Genomic DNA, 7,444 nt, shown 5'->3' on the forward strand with positions numbered 1-7,444 from the left:
TATGTTATAATGCAGGAAATGCAAATATTAGGTTTTCACTATAAATAATGTTTTATGGTGTAAGACACAGGAGTCAAACTTTGTATAGTACCAAATTACATTGGTGTGAAAAGATGTTAAAAATGTATGGATTGTAAAAAGTATTAATCAAAATCAGAGACATTCTAACAGTTTGGTAATGGATCGTTCAGTCAGCACATTCGGCCACAGCTGGCCCTTCACATGTTGGTACAAGTCATGCAAATCTAGAYAGCAGGATGATAAAACAATTCATCTGACAGTGAAAGGAAGAGAAAAGAATAAACAGACCTGTTTATGCTGACAAGTGGAATACATGAGCAGCTTAATTGTGCTGAGTGCACAAAAATGTAAAGACAAAGTTGCAGTTCACTCTTTTCTGTTAGTACAACCAATGCATAAAACCTATGTGACTGGAATCTGAGAATATGTCATCAGTGTCATTGGCTCATGAAAACAATAGAAATTTAATAGGGGTTATTTCAATATTTATGGATCAGTTTATACATCAACATGAAAGGAAACAGATCCAAACACTTCAGACAAGCAATTCATTAATTAATTGTGTTCACGTTTTTACATCAGATAAGTTTAGTCCTTTGTAAAGCTGTTGGTGCCAGCAGCTGTCTGTGAGGCAGTGAATCTTGAGGTTTGGTTGGTGCCGTCTTAAAGGGAAGGTGGGTGAGTGGCGCTGAGCAGGAGGAGGCAGCTGCAGCAGCCTGAGGGTGACCTACAGGGGGGAACAGCACATCTGTAACAGCTGACAGGACAATAAGGGCCAAGCGTCCCATTATCATCAGCAGCAGCAGGAGGACACATCACAGCAGGGGGTCCGCACAGAATCTCACTCAGGCTAAATCGAGTTTCATCTACTGCAACCAGCGGGGTGACTTTCATCCAGCCTGGTCCTGTTCTGCCCACTGAGTCTCCTCTGTTTACTACACTAATAAATACAACGTGAACATTAGAGCATTTATGGGCCATTTATTTGTTAGGCAAATCAGAAAGCAAAGAGCTGTAATTAGCAGCAAAAGGCAGCAGCATAAAATTCCTATTAGTTGCTCTCCTCCCCAGTGGCGCTCCATGATTTATAGAGCAGTTTCATCATAATGGACACAAATTGTGGACGTTTTAAGCACAATTATGGTAAAAACAGCCTTTGTTATGGAAATAATGATAACAAGGGTTTGTATGAAAACGATACAGTTGATACAAAGAAAGAGAAATTGCTTTGTTAAGCAACACTGAGGAAATATTTAGAAGCCTTTTGCTGAGCTCATATCCATACATCTCAGAATGATGAGCTGAAGTTACTGYATGAGTTTATGACTCATGCAGTAACTTCAGCTCAACTTTTTACTGCTATTTAGAAGTATACTTCCTCTGCTCTTATCACAGCATCCTGCAAGGTTTTACAGGGTAAATCATAACCCACATTCATGGTGTTAAGAAAACATAAAATTATCATTAAGAGTTTTTATTACCATAGCGTTTCAGATCATCCAAATTATTCTAACAAACAACCTGCAGAAATTAAGTTTGAACAGATTTTATTTATTTGGGTAAACAAACTGTCCAATCCAACCTTTCCTTATATTAACAAGCAATTGCCTTTTAATAAGTGGTTGCAATAAGTCTTACAATGCAAAGGGAGGGAGGGAGGGAAATGAAATGAAAGGAAGAGAGGGAGGGTCGGTGGGTGGAGTGCTGTAATGGTGCGTTCAGGTGACCTGGGCATTCGAAGGGGGTGGTTAGGGACYGTAGCTGAAATCCTTCAGACCCCATCTAACAAACATATAGTTACCTATTCTATAGTTCAAACACCATTAGAATAGTGGTGTTTACCTTAGCGCTACTGCAGAAGCTAACATCTACAGTCCAGCATTGCGACAGCATGTTTCAGCTTCCAGAGCTGCATTTTTCTTTTGAAGTATCTGCTCTACAAAAATATCTGCAGACATAGGCAGTTTTTTTTTTTTAGCAAATGATTTGACCCCAAAATTTCTGAACTTCAATTCAAAGATCAGTGTGAATATTTATGTGTCCATGTCAGAGGCTTTTATTTTGACTAATCGGGTCAAAAAATCCTTTCATAATCTAGTTTKAACTGTCAGTTTCCAAAACGATAACAATGACTTGTATTTCTATTTCATTTTCATTTGGTTTATAATTAATATTCAACAAGCTGAATGCAGAATCCACATTGTGCCATCACAGGGAATAACATGATAAAACAGTCTATTTTACATAACATTGCCCTTTTAATCAGGCTAATAGAGTAGTTTGTGTCCTTCTGTAAACCAAGGTGTGTTTTAATTTGAGTTAAAAACACTCCACTTGTGTTATAAATTTATATTATGTGTAAAGTTCAGCATGAACATATTACTATCTTCTTCAGATCTATCAGCTATGTTCCCAAAACTCTGCTACTGCTCAACCAATAGAAACAGAGAAACACTGACCATCAGAGTAAGACTGGAGAGGAGCTGTGCTTACAAAGAGGTAAAGGCATTGAAGAGGAGAAGGCAGACAGCTCCATTGAAGGTCTCATTACTGGGAGAGCACCTGATATTCTCTCAGAGATGGTTGGAAATGGCTCCCAGCGTMTGTCTGCTTACTGTTCACTGAAGCACAGCAGCAGAGCCCACTGCAGGCAGCRGGACGGGGTRACGCAGATGAATGGTGGTAGTTTCCTTTCTCGGTGTGTGGAATTATGCTGCCATATAGGTGAAGGAAGAGCCAAAGGGGCTAGAAGGACACTGCTGAGGCATTCTGTTTTCCTTCCTGTTTCACTACCCGTCCCTGTTGAAAGATTAGAAGATTTAGTTGAGGTCTGACACTGAGAGCAGGAAGACACCGCAGATCAATATGAGAAAACCARATTAATAGATTTTTGGTTGAAACACTGAAGCAGAAGCTCTGCTAATGACCCCAAGGGCTGTAACCCAAAGTGTTGTACATAAGAATGCACTCACAGCTGGTAGGTGWCATGATCAAACCATAGCCCAGGTGTCTCCTCTCTTACTCTGCTCACGTGCTKCACAAACATTTCAAACGGCCATTAATCTTTATTCACAGTGATGACAACCCATTTATTTCCCCTCTACGACAGGAGGTGCTTCTAACTGTCCTAAATACCTTTGTTGAGAAAGACAGGATKATGYTTTTGTTGCATTAGCTGGCATAATTTATTGTTGAGCAATAAACAAAATCACAATAAAACTCAGAAGCAGCATTTTTTCCTTTTAACTTTTGGCCCATAAGACACAAAGTTTGAATACCACCTTCCTGTGGCTTTATTACCACTCTCAACTGTCTGGGTGGAGTTTAAATGTCCTCTCCATGTCTGTATGGGTTTCTTTACCTTTACTAGCTGTTTGACTGTWGCTGTGAGGAACTTCTCTTTGTTTCGGCTCTGTGATACACATGACCTGACCAGGGTATGCAGCCTCTCATCCACTGACAGCTGAATTCAAGGCTAAAACTCTGTGAACTTAAACAAGAAAAAAATKAGCCAAGGACATTTACAGATTACAATATTGACAAGACTGACACTGAAATAAACCTGAAAGTAGAYTCCAAAAGGTTGATCATGCTTAATACCCCATATGTAGCTAGATGGACAGCAACGAGATGAAAGTTGCTTTTAAATGGCGTAAAATGCACTAATCTGAGGACGGACAAAAATAAAAATATACATATATTCAAATTATGTATAAAAGCATAAAGTATTTATAGTTTCTCAAGTGTATAAATGGTAATGTAGCGTCTTCATCATGTAGCCCCTCAGTCTGAATTTGAAAAGAAAATTGAGCCTGTAGCACAAGAAAATCCTAAATGTCCTTCCTGACATGTTTTCATTATTCTCCCCTGGTTCTGTTTTCAGGCCTAGACCAGCTTCATGACCATTATTTTGTTATTATATATTTGATCAAATATTGAGTTCTAAGTATTACTCATTAMTATGCACATGTTGCATTACTGGATATTTTATATTATATTTACCCCCTAAAAGTAGTTGAATGCAATAGCATGAAAAGCAGTGATGTTCAAAATGTGATGACACAAATCTCAAGTGATTTGAGCCCTAAAATAACTTTCCTTCMTTCAAATTAAGGAAGGAAATGCACTTGACATCAGTGACACTAATCACAGGAGAAAATTGTTTTATGCTTATTAGGTTAGTGTGTCATATTTTGTGCCAGTAAAGATTTATTGTTCGGTTGTCATACCTGAACAGTGTGACATTTACTGTGCTATATATGCAGAGCCCAATCGCTGCTTGCCAAGAAGCAGTCTCTTGAGTTTTATTAAATTGGCCCTGGGTAGCATGGCAGATTTATTCCTTCCYAGGCGGTGAAGGCTGTCACAGGTAGGGTTATTTAGGTTAGCGATGCAGCCTCCTTGCTCCTGACAGCTCTGGATGTGTGAAAAGCTCCATCCYTTAAGAGAARAACTAGAGGAAATCGACTATCAAAATCAAGTCGCGCTTCACGAGGTGACGATTAACACTGGCAGTAACACAACCTTGACCTTTTTTTTGTTGACAACCTGTAATTTGGCCTGAAAGGTAATTGGATGGATGATGGATGTCTTGCTCTTTTATTATGTTGGATTATCCACAGGATCTCAAAGCTCTGCCGTGATACCTTATGATAATACACCATCACAAGTACTGTTTTAAAGGCTGGATGCTAAATAACACAGTGATGTACCTAGTACAGTAGTCAAACTGTTCCACAGTTTATCACAAAATTCAATGAATATATTTGGATTTTAAACTTACACAAAGTAATGCACATTTAAGAGGGAGGAATATGATGCATATATTTACAGTTCTTAAAACATCAAAAAAGAAGAAAAGAAAACTGATGTTGATTGGTACTCGGCTCCCTAATTAAAATGATGCTCCTAATTAAAATCCAACCAACTATTTTCAGAAGTCAAAGTCCAAATAGGCATGTCGATTTTTATGGAGTGTATGTAAATACCTAGCCTAGCCATTGCATTCCTACGTATTTCTGCTAGACTTTCATCTCCTTCAGTGCTCCATCCTTTGAGCTGGATTTCTCCTGTTAAATTTCAAGYGGGTCAATCAGTAAACAGAAGGAGCAGTTCTGAACAATGACATGAATTCTCTGAACTGTTTTATGGATTATAGTCTGTCTGTGGTCATAGTTTGGCAATGACAGAGGAGGGAGTGAACCAAGTCATTCAGTTCATGTTGGTTTAAAATACTGAGCAAATAAAGTTGGAATGGAGAAATGTTTAAGACTAAATTGCAGCAACTCTCATTTACAGCCACCTTGTTTAGCTCTGCACTTCCCTGTGGAGGATGGTTGTTTACTCCTAACATAATATCCAGTAAGCTTCACAGCATAGCACATTACATATGTCACAGCCAAACGTTAATGATTGGATACAATTTCAAACTTAAGTCCACAACTCCAGTAAGCAATCGTTTTTTAATAGCCGAGAGTCCAGAGCCTCTGCACGAAGCAAAGCGTAAAACAATGGGCTGGTTTTCACCAGGATAGTAAATCGTCAGTTTTAAGGGTTTTTTGGGGTTTTTTTTTTTTAGTTCATAATCATTCAGTGTTATTTTAAAAGGCTGTGTGTCTCTATGAGCATGTATTGAGCAACTTAACATATTAGCAAAGCACAGAATCCAGCCTGGTGAGTGATGAGTTTCATTTATCATGCTGTCCTCAGGTGTGGCTCAGTGGTCCACCAGAGTAAAGGAATCCCACTTATAACAAAAAGCCTTGCTTTCAATTTGTCGTCTAGAGATGGCCTCAGCAGCCCACAAACTCAATAACAGATGACAGTGTCCAGTTTCCAGTAGTGTGGAAAATGAAAGGCTGCCAGTGGAAGTGAGAGAAATCTGCCTGTTGTCCCATGAGTGCGCAAAGATGGGTGGGGTGTTGTCACAKTGGCGCCAGAGAGCTGTAGCTGAATTCACATCACGACAGGCTCCTCTCTGGGTCTGCCTGTCTGTCTTCTCTTTGTCCGTCAGTCTCAGTCCGCTCTCTGGGACTGCAAGTCATGGCCTCCGCCCCAAGGTTGGACATAAGAAGATGGGAGTTGACAGACATGACCCTGATGCTCAGAGAGGGTCACATTTTATTCATTTATTTCCGCAGACTTTATGAAATGTTCTGAGATTCATGGTCATGCCRCGGAGTGTGATTGAGAGGGCAACCCATCTTCGCTTCTTTGTGTAAATGAGGGGAATTTATTTGTCTCCAGGCCTCAGTCAGGTGTCATTTCAGAGATGGACAGCCAAGTGACCCCCTGTGCAAACTCTTCTAAGAAAAGGGAGAGGAATGTCAATGAAGGTCAAACAAGCTCGTATATCTTATCTGGAAGGGCTCAGACACATCTGGGGGTTTTTTCAMSAAAGAGTCCACAAACTCTTTGTCGTTCTGGCTTAAAGATTAAACRATTCACATGAGCAGGTGGGAGAGAAACAGATAAAACTAGGGCTTCATGTTTTGTCCATAAAGCTCAAGTTCTTTTTTCCCAGAATTTTCACAGACTGTTTTTATATTTTCACTGCACTACAGTCAATCATTCACCTATTCATCMACACATTCACTTGCTGATTTTGTTGTATCACCAATTGCCTTGGCGCACCTGACAGAGGCAAGGCTGCCATCCAAATGTGACTCACGTATAACCACTAATAGAAAGGAGAAACTAATAAATTTGGCAAATTTTCTACAAATTTCTACTGACGCAAAGAAATTCCTGTTCTTACTGTACCAGCATTACACACCATAATGGGTCATTGTTGTGCAGAATTTTAAGAAAAGACATCAATTCAATGCAACTTGAAAGAGGGCTGGAACATAAAATATGGACAAAGTGAAGCGATGTAAATACTAGATGCACTGTCTACATCAATTAAGCTCTTACTGTCTCAATATTTCACCCACAACCATTTTAGGGCAGTTTTGCCAGTCATAGTATCTCATTTGATCCAGATAAAGTCGTCCCTCTCATCAGCTCATGGGGCTTTTAAAACTACTACAGAAAAACAGCTGTCTGGACGAGTCACTATTGCAAAAAGCTTATTGAAAAAAGCTGTTTGAACAGGTAAATACCATCATGATCAATCCCTTTGATACCTTTCAGCCTGGTTTCCATGCTCATCACAGTTCTGAGTCTGTCCTTGTCAAAGTGTTCAAGGACATCCACATGAACATAGACTGGAAGAACCACGGCGCTGGTTCTGTTGGACTTTACAGCAGCACTTAACACTGTTGACCATGACATTATTGAGGCAAGAGAGCTGGATAGGACTCTCTGGAACAGTACTTGACTGGTTCAGATCTCACCTAGAGAACAGGGACATCTTTGCWGTAGGCAACTTTTCATCATGGTGGACAAAATCACACAAGGGAGACCCCAATGTTCCATCTAG

Source organism: Poecilia reticulata, linkage group LG21 (assembly GCF_000633615.1).
Source record: "Poecilia reticulata strain Guanapo linkage group LG21, Guppy_female_1.0+MT, whole genome shotgun sequence".
NCBI lineage: Eukaryota > Metazoa > Chordata > Actinopteri > Cyprinodontiformes > Poeciliidae > Poecilia > Poecilia reticulata.